We start from the raw sequence: 20,398 nt of genomic DNA on the forward strand, positions 1-20,398 counted from the left end.
GGGCGGCATAGGTCACCGCCATCTATAGTCATAGTACACCTGGGTGGCAACGATTTGGTGACACTGGGTAGACGAGTGTTACTTGAACGAATCTTGTCGGCTGTTAGCTGGTTGGCTAAAAGAGTCCCGGGGTGCACGATTGCCTGGTCCCACATGATTCCTAGAAGGAGGTGGCGGGGGGCCTTTCGGTGTCAGCTCTGAACCATTCAGTTAAACCGGTCAATAATAAGATTAATAGACTGTTCCGTTCTGCACAGTTGCATGTCATTCCTCATGGGTGTATCCGGGGTGACCATATGTATCTGTACGATGGGGTTCACCTGTCCAGGGAGGGGAATGATTTACTAATAGGAGATTTGGTTGCATGGCTGAGAGGTTTGAGGAAGTATGACCTATAGGAGGAGTTGGGGGGACCGGATAGTCGGTCAACTATCCGGTCTGTGGCGGTAAGGTCATGATCGGTGAGCAGGAATTTAAAGGTCCCTAGAGTGGGGCGCCACCCACAATGGATGGGAGCGCCTGGGGGAAGACGGCCATTGGCCCCTTCCACGGGGAGGCGGCACCCACTAAGGATGGGGCGCCTAGGGGGAGATGGCCATGGGCCCCTCCCAGGGGGGGAGGCGGTTAAATGCCCCTCCTGACTAATTTCCCGGGGGCCGGATATCCGCGACGGCGGATAGAGAGTATGGGGTGGGGGGGGAGTCCACGCTGTCCTTCCTACAGAGACCTCATACGGGAACTCGGACGACCCTTAAGATGGCGTCGAGTAGAAAAGGGGCCCCCACCACGACAAGGGAAGTTACAGTTGGCAATGAGGGTAGAGCCCTCTGCGCATGCGCCGCTCACACGGTGAGGGCGGGAGTTTGGTAGTAGGGATCTGACACCGGTTAAGACCTTGCCGTTGGCCCTTAATGCTAGGATGTACAATTTGAATTAGAGTGTATGCATTTTCAGGATGTTAGCCAAAAGTACATGACTGCATCGAAATGTAATAAATGTCAAATTGTACATAATGCATAATGATGAAACTTTTAATTTAATGTTTTAAATTTTGTTTCATATTTTAATAAATACGAGCGTGAGGGTGACTCCCTCCCGTCTTCCAAAAGTTCAACGATTGTCCGACTTCCCATCCTTGGGGATGTGTGTTGGGAGGGGGTGGCGGGCATCCCGGCCATATAACAATGAAACAAATATCTGTTTTTTAAATGATCCAGTTTTCCTTTAAAAAATAATATTAAGGACTACTTCTCCTCAACCACAGTTTCAAGGTTGTACTTTCCGGAACAATTTAGTATGATCCTCTCACTCTTTCATGATGTACTGATATTTTGTCATTCTGGTTGTACTTTAACCCCTTCCACGCTCATGACTAACTGGGCTCGTCATGAGGTAGCCTCCTCGCACGCTCATGACGAGCCCAGCTCGTCATGAAACATGGGAATAAGTAAATCTCAGCACAGGAGGGGAAAATGCATAGCATCGAGGTGGTTAAAGCTGGGGATATAGCTCAGTGGTAGAGCATTTGACTGCAGATCAAGAGGTCCCTGGTTCAAATCCTGGTGTCCCCTCACCCTATTTTGATTCTGTTGTATCTAATTGGAACTTTCCATCAATTCCATTTGGATCATCTTTGACAGAGTCAGTGTGCCCTTGGATATTGCACTTTAATGGCATTACAGTGTTTGCTTCTCAAAACCTGTGAGTAAATGCAGTTTTTAACACTCGGCTTGGTATTCCTTTTGGGAAATTTCTGAAACATCATTGATCAATTTAGGAATTCGGCTCTTCCTTTCACAGCACTAAACAAAGGGAATGGACTATTAAACCAATTGACAACTTTGTTATACTGTTTGGTGCTTTCTTGTATTGCACTGAAGAAATGGCATATAAAACTTGGCAGCGAAGCAGTCAATCTATTTCTCATTTCACCTGTGTCTTCAGTCTTACATATATTCCACCTCTTCTCTGTGCATGCAAAGTATGTGTTTGTTTGAAGCACTTCATTTTTGTGCAACGTAGGAACTATTTAATTTCTCCTTAAAAGCTCTGCCTACGTGCAAGATGTATGAACTATCATTGCAGTTGCAAGAAGGCTGGTCTGAAGAATCAGGCCATTTGCAAACGCAAAATGGCTTTTTCTGATGTATTAAATGGAAGGTATTCGAAAGGGGTGTTTGGGTGTACCTTCCAAATACCGAATTGTAGTGGTACGTAGAAATGTTTTTCCACCATAATTTGGCCCAAAACAATCATACTTCATCATCATCTCTGTGATTGTGGTAACCAATCCTCAAATGATAAGGTGTCCCGTAAAAACCTCTTCCCCTTTAAGAATGTTTCAAAACAATCATTGTATGTAGAGGCATTGGTCCTATGTACCACTGCATATTCAAATAAAATAACAATGAAACAAATAAATCTGTTTTTTAAATGATCCAGTTTTCCTTTAATAAATAATATTAAGGACTACTTCTCCTGTTCCACGGTTTCAAGGTTGTACTTTCTGGCACAACTTAGTATGATCCTCACACTCTTTCATGATGTACTGATATTTTGTCATTCTGATTTTACAGAAAAGCTGGGGATATAGCTCAGTGGTAGAGCATCTGACTGCAGATCAAGAGTTCCCTGGTTCAAATCCGGGTGTCCTCTCACCCTATTTTGATACTGTTGTTTGTAATTGGGACTTTTCATCAATTCTATTTGGATCATCTTTGGCAGAGTCAGTGTTCCCTTGGATATTGCACTTTCATAGCATTTCAGTGTTTCCTGCTCAAAACCTGTGAGTGAATGCAGTTTTTAACAGTCGGCTTGTTATTCCCTTTGGGAAATTTCTGAAACATCATTGATCAATTTTGGAATTCGGCTCTTCCTTTCACAGCACTAAACAAAGGGAATGGACTATTAAACCAATTGACAACTTTGTTATACTGTTTGGTGCTTTCTTGTATTGCACTGAAGAAATGGCGTATAAAACTTGGCAGCGAAGCAGTCAATCTATTTCTCATTTCACCTGTGTATTCAGTCTTACATATATTCCACCTCTTCTCTGTGCATGCAAAGTATGTGTTTGTTTGAAGCACTTCATTTTTGTGCAACGTAGGAACTATTTAATTTTTCCTTAAAAGCTCTGCCTACGTGCAAGATGTACAAACTATTATTGCAGTTGCAAGAAGGCTGGTTTGAAGAATCAGGCCATTTTCAAACGCAAAATGGCTTTTTCTGATGTATTAAATGGAAGGTATTCGAAAGGGGTGTTTGGGTGTACCTTCCAAATACCGAATTGTAGTGGTATGTAGAAATGTTTTTCCACCATAATTTGGCCCAAAACAATCATACTTCATCACCATCTCCGTGATTGTGGTAACCAATCCTCAAATGATAAGGTGTCCCGTAAAAACCTCTTCCCCTTTAAGAATGTTTCAAAACAATCATTGTATGTAGAGGCATTGGTCCTATGTACCACTGCCTATTCAAATAAAATAACAATGAAACAAATATCTGTTTTTTAAATGATCCAGTTTTCCTTTAATAAATAATATTAAGGACTACTTCTCCTATTCCACAGTTTCAAGGTTGTACTTTCCGGAACAACTTAGTATGATCCTCTCACTCTTTCATGATGTACTGATATTTTGTCATTCTGGTTGTACTTTAAAGCTGGGGATATAGCTCAGTGGTAGAGCATTTAACTGCAGATCAAGAGGTCACTTGTTCAAATCCTGGTGTCCCCTCACCCTATTTTGATTCTGTTGTTTGTAATTGGGACTTTCCATCAATTCCATTTGGATCATCTTTGACAGAGTCAGTGTTCCCTTGGATATTGCACTTTAATGGCATTACAGTGTTTGCTTCTCAAAACCTGTGAGTAAATGCAGTTTTTAACACTCGGCTTGGTATTCCCTTTGGGAAATTTCTGAAACATCATTGATCAATTTTGGAATTCGGCTCTTCCTTTCACAGCACTAAACAAAAGGAATGGACTATTAAACCAATTGACAACTTTGTTATACTCTTTGGTGCTTTCTTGTATTGCACTGAAAAAATGGCATGTAAAACTTGGCAGCGAAGCAGTCAATCTATTTCTCATTTCACCTGTGTCTTCAGTCTTACATATATTCCACCTCTACTCTGTGCATGCTAAGTATGTGTTTGTTTGAAGCACTTCATTTTTGTGCAACGTTGGAACTATTTAATTTCTCCTTAAAAGCTCTGCCTACGTGCAAGATGTACGAACTATCATTGCAGTTGCAAGAAGGCTGGTCTGAAGAATCAGGCCATTTGCAAATGCAAAATGGCTTTTTCTGATGTATTAAATGGAAGGTATTCGAAAGGGGTGTTTGGGTGTACCTTCCAAATACCGAATTGTAGTGGTACGTAGAAATGTTTTTCCACCATAATTTGGCCCAAAACAATCATACTTCATCATCATCTCTGTGATTATGGTAACCAATCCTCAAATGATATGGTGTCCCGTAAAAACCTCTTCCCCTTTAAGAATGTTTCAAAACAATCATTGTATGTAGAAGCATTGGTCCTATGTACCACTGCCTATTCAAATAAAATAACAATGAAACAAATAAATCTGTTTTTTAAATGATCCAGTTTTCCTTTAATAAATAATATTAAGGACTACTTCTCCTGTTCCACAATTTCAAGGTTGTACTTTCTGGCACAACTTAGTATAAACCTCACACACTTTCATGATGTACTGATATTTTGTCATTCTGATTTTACTGCAAAGCTGGGGATATAGCTCAGTGGTAGAGCATTTGACTGCAGATCAAGGGGTCCCTGGTTCAAATCCGGGTGTCCTCTCACCCTATTTTGATTCTGTTGTTTGTAATTGGGACTTTTCATCAATTCTATTTGGATCATCTTTGAAAGAGTCAGTGTTCCCTTGGATATTGCACTTTAATAGCATTTCAGTGTTTCCTGCTCAAAACCTGTGAGTGAATGCAATTTTTAACAGTCGGCTTTTATTCCCTTTGGGAAATTTCTGAAACATCATTGATCAATTTTGGAATTCGGCTCTTCCTTTCACAGCACTACACAAAGGGAATGGACTATTAAACCAATTGACAACTTTGTTATACTGTTTGGTGCTTTCTTGTATTGCACTGAAGAAATGGCATATAAAACTTGGCAGCGAAGCAGTCAATCTATTTCTCAATTCACCTGTGTCTTCAGTCTTACATATATTCCACCTCTTCTCTGTGCATGCAAAGTATGTGTTTGTTTGAAGCACTTCATTTTTGTGCAACGTAGGAACTATTTAATTTCTCCTTAAAAGCTCTGCCTACGTGCAAGATGTACGAACTATCATTGCAGTTGCAAGATGGCTGGCCTGAAGAATCAGGCCATTTGCAAACGCAAAATGGCTTTTTCTGATGTATTAAATGGAAGGTATTCGAAAGGGGTGTTTGGGTGTACCTTCCAAATACCGAATTGTAGTGGTACGTAGAAATGTTTTTCCACCTTAATTTGGCCCAAAACAATCATACTTCATCATCATCTCTGTGATTGTGGTAACCAATCCTCAAATGATAAGGTGTCCCGTAAAAACCTCTCCCCTTTAAGAATGTTTCAAAACAATCATTGTATGTAGAGGCATTGGTCCTATGTACCACTGCCTATTCAAATAAAATAACAATGAAACAAATAAATCTGTTTTTTAAATGATCCAGTTTTCCTTTAATAAATAATATTAAGGACTACTTCTCCTGTTCCACAGTTTCAAGGTTGTACTTTCTAGCACAACTTAGTATGATCCTCACACTCTTTCATGATGTACTGATATTTTGTCATTCTGATTTTACAGAAAAGCTGGGGATATAGCTCAGTGGTAGAGCATTGGACTGCAGATCAAGAGTTCCCTGGTTCAAATCCGGGTGTCCTCTCACCCTATTTTGATACTGTTGTTTGTAATTGGGACTTTTCATCAATTCTATTTGGATCATCTTTGACAGAGTCAGTGTTCCCTTGGATATTGCACTTTAATAGCATTTCAGTGTTTCCTGCTCAAAACCTGTGAGCGAATGCAGTTTTTAACAGTCGGCTTGTTATTCCCTTTGGGAAATTTCTGAAACATCATTGATCAATTTTGGAATTCGGCTCTTCCTTTCACAGCACTAAACAAAGGGAATGGACTATTAAACCAATTGACAACTTTGTTATACTGTTTGGTGCTTTCTTGTATTGCACTGAAGAAATGGCGTATAAAACTTGGCAGCGAAGCAGTCAATCTATTTCTCATTTCACCTGTGTCTTCAGTCTTACATATATTCCACCTCTTCTCTGTGCATGCAAAGTATGTGTTTGTTTGAAGCACTTCATTTTTGTGCAACGTTGGAACTATTTAATTTCTCCTTAAAAGCTCTGCCTACGTGCAAGATGTACGAACTATCATTGCAGTTGCAAGAAGGCTGGTCTGAAGAATCAGGCCATTTGCAAATGCAAAATGGCTTTTTCTGATGTATTAAATGGAAGGTATTCGAAAGGGGTGTTTGGGTGTACCTTCCAAATACCGAATTGTAGTGGTACGTAGAAATGTTTTTCCACCATAATTTGGCCCAAAACAATCATACTTCATCATCATCTCTGTGATTATGGTAACCAATCCTCAAATGATATGGTGTCCCGTAAAAACCTCTTCCCCTTTAAGAATGTTTCAAAACAATCATTGTATGTAGAAGCATTGGTCCTATGTACCACTGCCTATTCAAATAAAATAACAATGAAACAAATAAATCTGTTTTTTAAATGATCCAGTTTTCCTTTAATAAATAATATTAAGGACTACTTCTCCTGTTCCACAATTTCAAGGTTGTACTTTCTGGCACAACTTAGTATAAACCTCACACACTTTCATGATGTACTGATATTTTGTCATTCTGATTTTACTGCAAAGCTGGGGATATAGCTCAGTGGTAGAGCATTTGACTGCAGATCAAGGGGTCCCTGGTTCAAATCCGGGTGTCCTCTCACCCTATTTTGATTCTGTTGTTTGTAATTGGGACTTTTCATCAATTCTATTTGGATCATCTTTGACAGAGTCAGTGTTCCCTTGGATATTGCACTTTAATAGCATTTCAGTGTTTCCTGCTCAAAACCTGTGAGTGAATGCAATTTTTAACAGTCGGCTTTTATTCCCTTTGGGAAATTTCTGAAACATCATTGATCAATTTTGGAATTCGGCTCTTCCTTTCACAGCACTACACAAAGGGAATGGACTATTAAACCAATTGACAACTTTGTTATACTGTTTGGTGCTTTCTTGTATTGCACTGAAGAAATGGCATATAAAACTTGGCAGCGAAGCAGTCAATCTATTTCTCAATTCACCTGTGTCTTCAGTCTTACATATATTCCACCTCTTCTCTGTGCATGCAAAGTATGTGTTTGTTTGAAGCACTTCATTTTTGTGCAACGTAGGAACTATTTAATTTCTCCTTAAAAGCTCTGCCTACGTGCAAGATGTACGAACTATCATTGCAGTTGCAAGATGGCTGGCCTGAAGAATCAGGCCATTTGCAAACGCAAAATGGCTTTTTCTGATGTATTAAATGGAAGGTATTCGAAAGGGGTGTTTGGGTGTACCTTCCAAATACCGAATTGTAGTGGTACGTAGAAATGTTTTTCCACCTTAATTTGGCCCAAAACAATCATACTTCATCATCATCTCTGTGATTGTGGTAACCAATCCTCAAATGATAAGGTGTCCCGTAAAAACCTCTCCCCTTTAAGAATGTTTCAAAACAATCATTGTATGTAGAGGCATTGGTCCTATGTACCACTGCCTATTCAAATAAAATAACAATGAAACAAATAAATCTGTTTTTTAAATGATCCAGTTTTCCTTTAATAAATAATATTAAGGACTACTTCTCCTGTTCCACAGTTTCAAGGTTGTACTTTCTAGCACAACTTAGTATGATCCTCACACTCTTTCATGATGTACTGATATTTTGTCATTCTGATTTTACAGAAAAGCTGGGGATATAGCTCAGTGGTAGAGCATTTGACTGCAGATCAAGAGTTCCCTGGTTCAAATCCGGGTGTCCTCTCACCCTATTTTGATACTGTTGTTTGTAATTGGGACTTTTCATCAATTCTATTTGGATCATCTTTGACAGAGTCAGTGTTCCCTTGGATATTGCACTTTAATAGCATTTCAGTGTTTCCTGCTCAAAACCTGTGAGCGAATGCAGTTTTTAACAGTCGGCTTGTTATTCCCTTTGGGAAATTTCTGAAACATCATTGATCAATTTTGGAATTCGGCTCTTCCTTTCACAGCACTAAACAAAGGGAATGGACTATTAAACCAATTGACAACTTTGTTATACTGTTTGGTGCTTTCTTGTATTGCACTGAAGAAATGGCGTATAAAACTTGGCAGCGAAGCAGTCAATCTATTTCTCATTTCACCTGTGTCTTCAGTCTTACATATATTCCACCTCTTCTCTGTGCATGCAAAGTATGTGTTTGTTTGAAGCACTTCATTTTTGTGCAACGTAGGAACTATTTAATTTTTCCTTAAAAGCTCTGCCTGCGTGCAAGATGTACGAACTATTATTGCAGTTGCAAGAAGGCTGGTTTGAAGAATCAGGCCATTTGCAAACGCAAAATGGCATTTTCTGATGTATTAAATGGAAGGTATTCGAAAGGGGTGTTTGGGTGTACCTTCCAAATACCGAATTGTAGTGGTACGTAGAAATGTTTTTCCACCATAATTTGGCCCAAAACAATCATACTTCATCACCATCTCAGTGATTGTGGTAAGCAATCCTCAAATGATAAGGTGTCCCGTAAAAACCTCTTCCCCTTTAAGAATGTTTCAAAACAATCATTGTATGTAGAGGCATTGGTCCTATGTACCACTGCCTATTCAAATAAAATAACAATGAAACAAATATCTGTTTTTTAAATGATCCAGTTTTCCTTTAATAAATAATATTAAGGACGACTTCTCCTGTTCCACAGTTTCAAGGTTGTACTTTCCGGAACAACTTAGTATGATCCTCTCACTCTTTCATGATTTACTGATATTTTGTCATTCTGGTGGTACTTTAAAGCTGGGGATATAGCTCAGTGGTAGAGCATTTGACTGCAGATCAAGAGGTCCCTGGTTCAAATCCTGGTGTCCCCTCACCCTATTTTGATTCTGTTGTTTGTAATTGGGACGTTCCATCAATTCCATTTGGATCATCTTTGACAGAGTCAGTGTTCCCTTGGATATTGCACTTTAATGGCATTACAGTGTTTGCTTCTCAAAACCTGTGAGTAAATGCAGTTTTTAACACTCTGCTTGGTATTCCCTTTGGGAAATTTCTGAAACATCATTGATCAATTTTGGAATTCGGCTCTTCCTTTCACAGCACTAAACAAAGGGAATGGACTATTAAACCAATTGACAACTTTGTTATACTGTTTGGTGCTTTCTTGTATTGCACTGAAGAAATGGCATATAAAACTTGGCAGCGAAGCAGTCAATCTATTTCTCATTTCACCTGTGTCTTCAGTCTTACATATATTCCACCTCTTCTCTGTGCATGCAAAGGATGTGTTTGTTTGAAGCACTTCATTTTTGTGCAACGTAGGAACTATTTAATTTCTCCTTAAAAGCTCTGCCTACGGGCAAGATGTACGAACTATCATTGCAGTTGCAAGAAGGCTGGTCTGAAGAATCAGGCCATTTGCAAACGCAAAATGGCTTTTTCTGATGTATTAAATGGAAGGTATTCGAAAGGGGTGTTTGTGTGTACCTTCCAAATTCTCGAATTGTAGTGGTACGTAGAAATGTTTTTCCACAATAATTTGGCCCAAAACAATCATACTTCATCATCATCTCTGTGATTGTGGTAACCAATCCTCAAATGATAAGGTGTCCCGTAAAAACCTCTTCCCCTTTAAGAATGTTTCAAAACAATCATTGTATGTAGAGGGATTGGTCCTATGTACCACTGCCTATTCAAATAAAATAACAATGAAACAAATAAATCTGTTTTTTAAATGATCCAGTTTTCCTTTAATAAATAATATTAAGGACTACTTCTCCTGTTCCACAGTTTCAAGGTTGTACTTTCTGGCACAACTTAGTATGATCCTCACACTCTTTCATGATATACCGATATGTTGTCATTCTGATTTTACTGAAAGGCTGGGGATATAGCTCAGTGGTAGAGCATTTGACTACAGATGAAGTGGTCCCTGGTTCAAATCCGGGTGTCCCATCACCCTATTTTGATTCTGTTGTTTGTAATTTGGACTTTTCATCAATTCCATTTGGATCATCTTTGACAGAGTCAGTGTTCCCTTGGATATTGCACTTTAATAGCATTTCAGTGTTTCCTGCTCAAAGCCTGTGAGTAAATGCAGTTTTTAACACTCGGCTTGGTATTCACTTTGGGAAATTTCTGAAACATCATTGATCAATTTTGGAATTCAGCTCTTCCTTTCACAGCACTAAACAAAGGGAATGGACTATGAAACCAATTGACAACTTCGTTATACTGTTTGGTGCTTTCTTGTATTGCGCTGAACAAATTGCGTATAAAACTTGGCAGCGAAGCAGTCAATCTATTTCTCATTTCACCTGTGTCTTCAGTCTTACATATATTCCACCTCTTCTCTGTGCATGCAAAGTATGTGTTTGTTTGAAGCACTTCATTTTTGTGCAACGTAGGAACTATTTAATTTCTCCTTAAAAGCTCTGCCTACGTGCAAGATGTACGAACTATCATTGCAGTTGCAAGATGGCTGGCCTGAAGAATCAGGCCATTTGCAAACGCAAAATGGCTTTTTCTGATGTATTAAATGGAAGGTATTCGAAAGGGGTGTTTGGGTGTACCTTCCAAATACCGAATTGTAGTGGTACGTAGAAATGTTTTTCCACCTTAATTTGGCCCAAAACAATCATACTTCATCATCATCTCTGTGATTGTGGTAACCAATCCTCAAATGATAAGGTGTCCCGTAAAAACCTCTCCCCTTTAAGAATGTTTCAAAACAATCATTGTATGTAGAGGCATTGGTCCTATGTACCACTGCCTATTCAAATAAAATAACAATGAAACAAATAAATCTGTTTTTTAAATGATCCAGTTTTCCTTTAATAAATAATATTAAGGACTACTTCTCCTGTTCCACAGTTTCAAGGTTGTACTTTCTAGCACAACTTAGTATGATCCTCACACTCTTTCATGATGTACTGATATTTTGTCATTCTGATTTTACAGAAAAGCTGGGGATATAGCTCAGTGGTAGAGCATTTGACTGCAGATCAAGAGTTCCCTGGTTCAAATCCGGGTGTCCTCTCACCCTATTTTGATACTGTTGTTTGTAATTGGGACTTTTCATCAATTCTATTTGGATCATCTTTGACAGAGTCAGTGTTCCCTTGGATATTGCACTTTAATAGCATTTCAGTGTTTCCTGCTCAAAACCTGTGAGCGAATGCAGTTTTTAACAGTCGGCTTGTTATTCCCTTTGGGAAATTTCTGAAACATCATTGATCAATTTTGGAATTCGGCTCTTCCTTTCACAGCACTAAACAAAGGGAATGGACTATTAAACCAATTGACAACTTTGTTATACTGTTTGGTGCTTTCTTGTATTGCACTGAAGAAATGGCGTATAAAACTTGGCAGCGAAGCAGTCAATCTATTTCTCATTTCACCTGTGTCTTCAGTCTTACATATATTCCACCTCTTCTCTGTGCATGCAAAGTATGTGTTTGTTTGAAGCACTTCATTTTTGTGCAACGTAGGAACTATTTAATTTTTCCTTAAAAGCTCTGCCTGCGTGCAAGATGTACGAACTATTATTGCAGTTGCAAGAAGGCTGGTTTGAAGAATCAGGCCATTTGCAAATGCAAAATGGCATTTTCTGATGTATTAAATGGAAGGTATTCGAAAGGGGTGTTTGGGTGTACCTTCCAAATACCGAATTGTAGTGGTACGTAGAAATGTTTTTCCACCATAATTTGGCCCAAAACAATCATACTTCATCACCATCTCAGTGATTGTGGTAAGCAATCCTCAAATGATAAGGTGTCCCGTAAAAACCTCTTCCCCTTTAAGAATGTTTCAAAACAATCATTGTATGTAGAGGCATTGGTCCTATGTACCACTGCCTATTCAAATAAAATAACAATGAAACAAATATCTGTTTTTTAAATGATCCAGTTTTCCTTTAATAAATAATATTAAGGACGACTTCTCCTGTTCCACAGTTTCAAGGTTGTACTTTCCGGAACAACTTAGTATGATCCTCTCACTCTTTCATGATTTACTGATATTTTGTCATTCTGGTGGTACTTTAAAGCTGGGGATATAGCTCAGTGGTAGAGCATTTGACTGCAGATCAAGAGGTCCCTGGTTCAAATCCTGGTGTCCCCTCACCCTATTTTGATTCTGTTGTTTGTAATTGGGACGTTCCATCAATTCCATTTGGATCATCTTTGACAGAGTCAGTGTTCCCTTGGATATTGCACTTTAATGGCATTACAGTGTTTGCTTCTCAAAACCTGTGAGTAAATGCAGTTTTTAACACTCTGCTTGGTATTCCCTTTGGGAAATTTCTGAAACATCATTGATCAATTTTGGAATTCGGCTCTTCCTTTCACAGCACTAAACAAAGGGAATGGACTATTAAACCAATTGACAACTTTGTTATACTGTTTGGTGCTTTCTTGTATTGCACTGAAGAAATGGCATATAAAACTTGGCAGCGAAGCAGTCAATCTATTTCTCATTTCACCTGTGTCTTCAGTCTTACATATATTCCACCTCTTCTCTGTGCATGCAAAGGATGTGTTTGTTTGAAGCACTTCATTTTTGTGCAACGTAGGAACTATTTAATTTCTCCTTAAAAGCTCTGCCTACGGGCAAGATGTACGAACTATCATTGCAGTTGCAAGAAGGCTGGTCTGAAGAATCAGGCCATTTGCAAACGCAAAATGGCTTTTTCTGATGTATTAAATGGAAGGTATTCGAAAGGGGTGTTTGTGTGTACCTTCCAAATTCTCGAATTGTAGTGGTACGTAGAAATGTTTTTCCACAATAATTTGGCCCAAAACAATCATACTTCATCATCATCTCTGTGATTGTGGTAACCAATCCTCAAATGATAAGGTGTCCCGTAAAAACCTCTTCCCCTTTAAGAATGTTTCAAAACAATCATTGTATGTAGAGGGATTGGTCCTATGTACCACTGCCTATTCAAATAAAATAACAATGAAACAAATAAATCTGTTTTTTAAATGATCCAGTTTTCCTTTAATAAATAATATTAAGGACTACTTCTCCTGTTCCACAGTTTCAAGGTTGTACTTTCTGGCACAACTTAGTATGATCCTCACACTCTTTCATGATATACCGATATGTTGTCATTCTGATTTTACTGAAAGGCTGGGGATATAGCTCAGTGGTAGAGCATTTGACTACAGATGAAGTGGTCCCTGGTTCAAATCCGGGTGTCCCATCACCCTATTTTGATTCTGTTGTTTGTAATTTGGACTTTTCATCAATTCCATTTGGATCATCTTTGACAGAGTCAGTGTTCCCTTGGATATTGCACTTTAATAGCATTTCAGTGTTTCCTGCTCAAAGCCTGTGAGTAAATGCAGTTTTTAACACTCGGCTTGGTATTCACTTTGGGAAATTTCTGAAACATCATTGATCAATTTTGGAATTCAGCTCTTCCTTTCACAGCACTAAACAAAGGGAATGGACTATGAAACCAATTGACAACTTCGTTATACTGTTTGGTGCTTTCTTGTATTGCGCTGAACAAATTGCGTATAAAACTTGGCAGCGAAGCAGTCAATCTATTTCTCATTTCACCTGTGTCTTCAGTCTTACATATATTCCACCTCTTCTCTGTGCATGCAAAGTATGTGTTTGTTTGAAGCACTTCATTTTTGTGCAACGTAGGAACTATTTAATTTCTCCTTAAAAGCTCTTCCTACGTGCAAGATGTACGCACTATCATTGCAGTTGCAAGAAGGCTGGTCTGAAGAATCAGGCCATTTGCAAACGCAAAATGGCTTTTTCTGATGTATTAAATGGAAGGTATTCGAAAGGGGTGTTTGGGTGTACCTTCCAAATACCAAATTGTAGTGGTACGTAGAAATGTTTTTCCACCATAATTTGGCCCAAAACAATCATACTTCATCATCATCTCCGTGATTGTGGTAACCAATCCTCAAATGATAAGGTGTCCCGTAAAAACATCTTCCCCTTTAGGAATGTTTCAAAACAATCATTGTATGTAGAGGCATTGGTCCTATGTACCACTGCCTATTCAAATAAAATAACAATGAAACAAATAAATCTGTTTTTTAAATGATCCAGTTTTCCTTTAATAAATAATATTAAGGACTACTTCTCCTGTTCCACAGTTTCAAGGTTGTACTTTCTGGCACAACTTAGAATGATCCTCACACTCTTTCATGATGTACTGATATTTTGTCATTCTGATTTTACTGACAACCTGGGGATATAGCTCAGTGGTAGAGCATTAGACTGCAGATCAAGAGTTCCCTGATTCAAATCCGCGTGTCCTCTCACCCTATTTTGATTCTGTTGTTTGTAATTGGGACTTTTCATCAATTCTATTTGGATCATCTTTGACAGAGTCAGTGTTCCCTTGGATATTGCACTTTAATAGCATTTCAGTGTTTCCTGCCCAAAACCTGTGAGTGAATGCAGTTTTTAACAGTCGGCTTGTTATTCCCTTTGGGAAATTTCTGAAACATCATTGATCAATTTTGGAATTCGGCTCTTCCTTTCACAGCACTAAACAAAGGGAATGGACTATTAAACCAATTGACAACTTTGTTATACTGTTTGGTGCTTTCTTGTATTGCACTGAAGAAATGGCGTATAAAACTTGGCAGCGAAGCAGTCAATCTATTTCTCATTTCACCTGTGTCTTCAGTCTTACATATATTCCACCTCTTCTCTATGCATGCAAAGTATGTGTTTGTTTGAAGCACTTCATTTTTGTGCAACGTAGGAACTATTTAATTTTTCCTTAAAAGCTCTGCCTACGTGCAAGATGTACGAACTATCATTGCAGTTGCAAGAAGGCTGGTCTGAAGAATCAGGCCATTTGCAAACGCAAAATGGCTTTTTCTGATGTATTAAATGGAAGGTATTCGAAAGGGGTGTTTGGGTGTACCTTCCAAATACCGAATTGTAGTGGTACGTAGAAATGTTTTTCCACCATAATTTGGCCCAAAACAATCATACTTCATCACCATCTCAGTGATTGTGGTAAGCAATCCTCAAATGATAAGGTGTCCCGTAAAAACCTCTTCCCCTTTAAGAATGTTTCAAAACAATCATTGTATGTAGAGGCATTGGTCCTATGTACCACTGCCTATTCAAATAAAATAACAATGAAACAAATATCTGTTTTTTAAATGATCCAGTTTTCCTTTAATAAATAATATTAAGGACGACTTCTCCTGTTCCACAGTTTCAAGGTTGTACTTTCCGGAACAACTTAGTATGATCCTCTCACTCTTTCATGATTTACTGATATTTTGTCATTCTGGTGGTACTTTAAAGCTGGGGATATAGCTCAGTGGTAGAGCATTTGACTGCAGATCAAGAGGTCCCTGGTTCAAATCCTGGTGTCCCCTCACCCTATTTTGATTCTGTTGTTTGTAATTGGGACGTTCCATCAATTCCATTTGGATCATCTTTGACAGAGTCAGTGTTCCCTTGGATATTGCACTTTAATGGCATTACAGTGTTTGCTTCTCAAAACCTGTGAGTAAATGCAGTTTTTAACACTCGGCTTGGTATTCCCTTTGGGAAATTTCTGAAACATCATTGATCAATTTTGGAATTCGGCTCTTCCTTTCACAGCACTAAACAAAGGGAATGGACTATTAAACCAATTGACAACTTTGTTATACTGTTTGGTGCTTTCTTGTATTGCACTGAAGAAATGGCATATAAAACTTGGCAGCGAAGCAGTCAATCTATTTCTCATTTCACCTGTGTCTTCAGTCTTACATATATTCCACCTCTTCTCTGTGCATGCAAAGTATGTGTTTGTTTGAAGCACTTCATTTTTGTGCAACGTAGGAACTATTTAATTTCTCCTTAAAAGCTCTGCCTACGTGCAAGATGTACGAACTCTCATTGCAGTTGCAAGAAGGCTGGTCTGAATAATCAGGCCATTTGCAAACACAAAATGGCTTTTTCTGATGTATTAAATGGAAGGTATTCGAAAGGGGTGTTTGGGTGTACCTTCCAAATACCGAATTGTAGTGGTACGTAGAAATGTTTTTCCACCATAATTTGGCCCAAAACAATCTTACTTCATCATCATCTCTGTGATTGTGGTAACCAATCCTCAAATGATAAGGTGTCCCATAAAAACCTCTTCAACTTTAAGAATGTTTCAAAACAATCATTGTATGTAGAGGCATTGGTCCTATGTACCACTGCCTATTCAAATAAAATAACAATGAAACAAATAAATCTGTTTTTCAAATGATCCAGTTTTCCTTTAATAAATAATATTAAGGACTACTTCTCCTGCTCCACAGTTTCAAGGTTGTACTTTCTGGCACAACTTAGTATGAGCCTCACACTCTTTCATGATGTACTGATATTTTGTCATTCTGATTTTACTGAAAAGCTGGGGTATAGCTCAGTGGTAGAGCATTTGACTGCAGATCAAGAGGGCCCTGGTTCAAATCCGGGTGTCCCCTCACCCTATTTTGATTCTGTTGTTTGTAATTGGGACTTTTCACCATTCCATTTGGATCATATTTGACAGAGTCAGTGTTCCCTTGGATATTGCACTTTAATAGCATTTCAGTGTTTCCTGCTCAAAACCTGTGAGTAAGTGCAGTTTTTAACACTGGGCTTGTTATTCCCTTTGGGAAATTTCTGAAACATCATTGATCAATTTTGGAATTCGGCTCTTCCTTTCACAGCACTAAACAAAGGGAATGGACTATTAAACCAATTGACAACTTTGTTATACTGTTTGGTTCTTTCTTGTATTGCACTGAAGAAATGGCGTATAAAACTTGGCAGCGAAGCAGTCAATCTATTTCTCATTTCACCTGTGTCTTCAGTCTTACATATATTCCACCTCTTGTCTGTGCATGCAAAGTATGTGTTTGTTTGAAGCACTTCATTTTTGTGCAACGTAGGAACTATTTAATTTTTCCTTAAAAGCTCTGCCTACATGCAAGATGTACGAACTATCATTGCAGTTGCAAGAAGGCTGGTCTGAAGAATCAGGCCATTTGCAAACGCAAAATGGCTTTTTCTGATGTATTAAATGGAAGGTATTCGAAAGGGGTGTTTGGGTGTACCTTCCAAATACCGAATTGTAGTGGTACGTAGAAATGTTTTTCCACCATAATTTGGCCGAAAACAATCATACTTCATCACCATCTCAGTGATTGTGGTAACCAATCCTCAAATGATAAGGTGTCCCGTAAAAACCTCTTCCCCTTTAAGAATGTTTCAAAACAATCATTGTATGTAGAGGCATTGGTCCTATGTACCACTGCCTATTCAAATAAAATAACAATGAAACAAATATCTGTTTTTTAAATGATCCAGTTTTCCTTTAATAAATAATATTAAGGACTACTTCTCCTCATCCACAGTTTCAAGGTTGTACTTTCCGGAACAACTTAGTATGATCCTCTCACTCTTTCATGATGTACTGATATTTTGTCATTCTGGTTGTACTTTAAAGCTGGGGATATAGCTCAGTGGTAGAGCATTTGACTGCAGATCAAGAGGTCCCTGGTTCAAATCCTGGTGTCCCCTCACCCTGTTTGGATTCTGTTGTTTGTAATTGGGACTTTCCATCAATTCCATTTGGATCATCTTTAACAGTCAGTGTTCCCTTGGATATTGCACTTTAATGGCATTACAGTGTTTGCTTCTCAAAACCTGTGAGTAAATGCAGTTTTTAACACTGGGCTTGTTATTCCCTTTGGGAAATGTCTGGAACATCATTGATCAATTTTGGAATTCGGCTCTTCCTTTCACAGCACTAAACAAAGGGAATGGACTATGAAACCAATTGACAACTTTGTTATACTGTTTGGTGCTTTCTTGTATTGCTCTGAAGAAATGGCATATAAAACTTGGCAGCAAAGCAGTCAATCTATTTTTCATTTCACCTGTGTCTTCAGTCTTACATATATTCCACCTCTTCTCTGTGCATGCAAAGTATGTGTTTGTTTGAAGCACTTCATTTTTGTGCAACGTAGGAACTATTTAATTTCTCCTTAAAAGCTCTGCCTACGTGCAAGATGTACGAACTATCATTGCAGTTGCAAGAAGGCTGGTCTGAAGAATCAGGCCATTTGCAAACGCAAAATGGCTTTTTCTGATGTATTAAATGGAAGGTATTCGAAAGGGGTGTTTGGGTGTACCTTCCAAATACCGAATTGTAGTGGTACTTAGAAATGTTTTACGACCATAATTTGGCCCAAAATAATCATACTTCATCATCATCTCTGTGATTGTGGTAACCAATCCTCAAATGATAAGGTGTCCCGTAAAAACCTCTTCCCCTTTAAGAATGTTTCAAAATAATCATTGTATGTAGAGGCATTGGTCCTATGTACCACTGCCTATTCAAATAAAATAACAATGAAACAAATATATGTTTTTTAAATGATCTAGTTTTCCTTTAATACATAATATTAAGGACTACTTCTCCTGTTCCACAGTTTCAAGGTTGTACTTTCTAGCACAACTTAGTATGATCCTCACACTCTTTCATGATGTACTGATATTTTGTCATTCTGATTTTACAGAAAAGCTGGGGATATAGCTCAGTGGTAGAGCATTTGACTGCAGATCAAGAGTTCCCTGGTTCAAATCCGGGTGTCCTCTCACCCTATTTTGATACTGTTGTTTGTAATTGGGACTTTTCATCAATTCTATTTGGATCATCTTTGACAGAGTCAGTGTTCCCTTGGATATTGCACTTTAATAGCATTTCAGTGTTTCCTGCTCAAAACCTGTGAGCGAATGCAGTTTTTAACAGTCGGCTTGTTATTCCCTTTGGGAAATTTCTGAAACATCATTGATCAATTTTGGAATTCGGCTCTTCCTTTCACAGCACTAAACAAAGGGAATGGACTATTAAACCAATTGACAACTTTGTTATACTGTTTGGTGCTTTCTTGTATTGCACTGAAGAAATGGCGTATAAAACTTGGCAGCGAAGCAGTCAATCTATTTCTCATTTCACCTGTGTCTTCAGTCTTACATATATTCCACCTCTTCTCTGTGCATGCAAAGTATGTGTTTGTTTGAAGCACTTCATTTTTGTGCAACGTTGGAACTATTTAATTTCTCCTTAAAAGCTCTGCCTACGTGCAAGATGTACGAACTATCATTGCAGTTGCAAGAAGGCTGGTCTGAAGAATCAGGCCATTTGCAAATGCAAAATGGCTTTTTCTGATGTATTAAATGGAAGGTATTCGAAAGGGGTGTTTGGGTGTACCTTCCAAATACCGAATTGTAGTGGTACGTAGAAATGTTTTTCCACCATAATTTGGCCCAAAACAATCATACTTCATCATCATCTCTGTGATTATGGTAACCAATCCTCAAATGATATGGTGTCCCGTAAAAACCTCTTCCCCTTTAAGAATGTTTCAAAACAATCATTGTATGTAGAAGCATTGGTCCTATGTACCACTGCCTATTCAAATAAAATAACAATGAAACAAATAAATCTGTTTTTTAAATGATCCAGTTTTCCTTTAATAAATAATATTAAGGACTACTTCTCCTGTTCCACAATTTCAAGGTTGTACTTTCTGGCACAACTTAGTATAAACCTCACACACTTTCATGATGTACTGATATTTTGTCATTCTGATTTTACTGCAAAGCTGGGGATATAGCTCAGTGGTAGAGCATTTGACTGCAGATCAAGGGGTCCCTGGTTCAAATCCGGGTGTCCTCTCACCCTATTTTGATTCTGTTGTTTGTAATTGGGACTTTTCATCAATTCTATTTGGATCATCTTTGACAGAGTCAGTGTTCCCTTGGATATTGCACTTTAATAGCATTTCAGTGTTTCCTGCTCAAAACCTGTGAGTGAATGCAATTTTTAACAGTCGGCTTTTATTCCCTTTGGGAAATTTCTGAAACATCATTGATCAATTTTGGAATTCGGCTCTTCCTTTCACAGCACTACACAAAGGGAATGGACTATTAAACCAATTGACAACTTTGTTATACTGTTTGGTGCTTTCTTGTATTGCACTGAAGAAATGGCATATAAAACTTGGCAGCGAAGCAGTCAATCTATTTCTCAATTCACCTGTGTCTTCAGTCTTACATATATTCCACCTCTTCTCTGTGCATGCAAAGTATGTGTT

At 38.4% G+C, this 20,398-nt stretch overlaps 13 non-coding genes across 13 annotated transcripts; all 13 read left to right on the forward strand.

Annotated features, from left to right (window-relative positions):
- Positions 1-1,499: 1,499 nt before the first annotated feature.
- TRNAC-GCA (transfer RNA cysteine (anticodon GCA)) lies at positions 1,500-1,571 on the forward strand. Its single transcript has one exon. It is a non-coding gene; the product is annotated as a tRNA-Cys (tRNA).
- Positions 1,572-4,749: 3,178 nt separating this feature from the next.
- On the forward strand, positions 4,750-4,821 carry TRNAC-GCA (transfer RNA cysteine (anticodon GCA)). Its single transcript has one exon. It is a non-coding gene; the product is annotated as a tRNA-Cys (tRNA).
- Positions 4,822-6,915: 2,094 nt separating this feature from the next.
- Positions 6,916-6,987, forward strand: TRNAC-GCA (transfer RNA cysteine (anticodon GCA)). The gene has a single exon. It is a non-coding gene; the product is annotated as a tRNA-Cys (tRNA).
- A 1,010-nt stretch (positions 6,988-7,997) lies between these two features.
- On the forward strand, positions 7,998-8,069 carry TRNAC-GCA (transfer RNA cysteine (anticodon GCA)). The gene has a single exon. It is a non-coding gene; the product is annotated as a tRNA-Cys (tRNA).
- Positions 8,070-9,079: 1,010 nt separating this feature from the next.
- On the forward strand, positions 9,080-9,151 carry TRNAC-GCA (transfer RNA cysteine (anticodon GCA)). Its single transcript has one exon. It is a non-coding gene; the product is annotated as a tRNA-Cys (tRNA).
- Positions 9,152-10,164: 1,013 nt separating this feature from the next.
- Positions 10,165-10,238, forward strand: TRNAC-ACA (transfer RNA cysteine (anticodon ACA)). The gene has a single exon. It is a non-coding gene; the product is annotated as a tRNA-Cys (tRNA).
- Positions 10,239-11,247: 1,009 nt separating this feature from the next.
- Positions 11,248-11,319, forward strand: TRNAC-GCA (transfer RNA cysteine (anticodon GCA)). The gene has a single exon. It is a non-coding gene; the product is annotated as a tRNA-Cys (tRNA).
- Positions 11,320-12,329: 1,010 nt separating this feature from the next.
- Positions 12,330-12,401, forward strand: TRNAC-GCA (transfer RNA cysteine (anticodon GCA)). The gene has a single exon. It is a non-coding gene; the product is annotated as a tRNA-Cys (tRNA).
- A 1,013-nt stretch (positions 12,402-13,414) lies between these two features.
- On the forward strand, positions 13,415-13,488 carry TRNAC-ACA (transfer RNA cysteine (anticodon ACA)). The gene has a single exon. It is a non-coding gene; the product is annotated as a tRNA-Cys (tRNA).
- A 2,092-nt stretch (positions 13,489-15,580) lies between these two features.
- Positions 15,581-15,652, forward strand: TRNAC-GCA (transfer RNA cysteine (anticodon GCA)). Its single transcript has one exon. It is a non-coding gene; the product is annotated as a tRNA-Cys (tRNA).
- Positions 15,653-17,744: 2,092 nt separating this feature from the next.
- On the forward strand, positions 17,745-17,816 carry TRNAC-GCA (transfer RNA cysteine (anticodon GCA)). The gene has a single exon. It is a non-coding gene; the product is annotated as a tRNA-Cys (tRNA).
- Positions 17,817-18,824: 1,008 nt separating this feature from the next.
- On the forward strand, positions 18,825-18,896 carry TRNAC-GCA (transfer RNA cysteine (anticodon GCA)). The gene has a single exon. It is a non-coding gene; the product is annotated as a tRNA-Cys (tRNA).
- Positions 18,897-19,908: 1,012 nt separating this feature from the next.
- On the forward strand, positions 19,909-19,980 carry TRNAC-GCA (transfer RNA cysteine (anticodon GCA)). Its single transcript has one exon. It is a non-coding gene; the product is annotated as a tRNA-Cys (tRNA).
- The last annotated feature ends 418 nt before the right edge of the window (positions 19,981-20,398 follow it).

The sequence above is a fragment of the Lissotriton helveticus genome, chromosome 1_2 (genome assembly GCF_964261635.1).
Source record: "Lissotriton helveticus chromosome 1_2, aLisHel1.1, whole genome shotgun sequence".
NCBI lineage: Eukaryota > Metazoa > Chordata > Amphibia > Caudata > Salamandridae > Lissotriton > Lissotriton helveticus.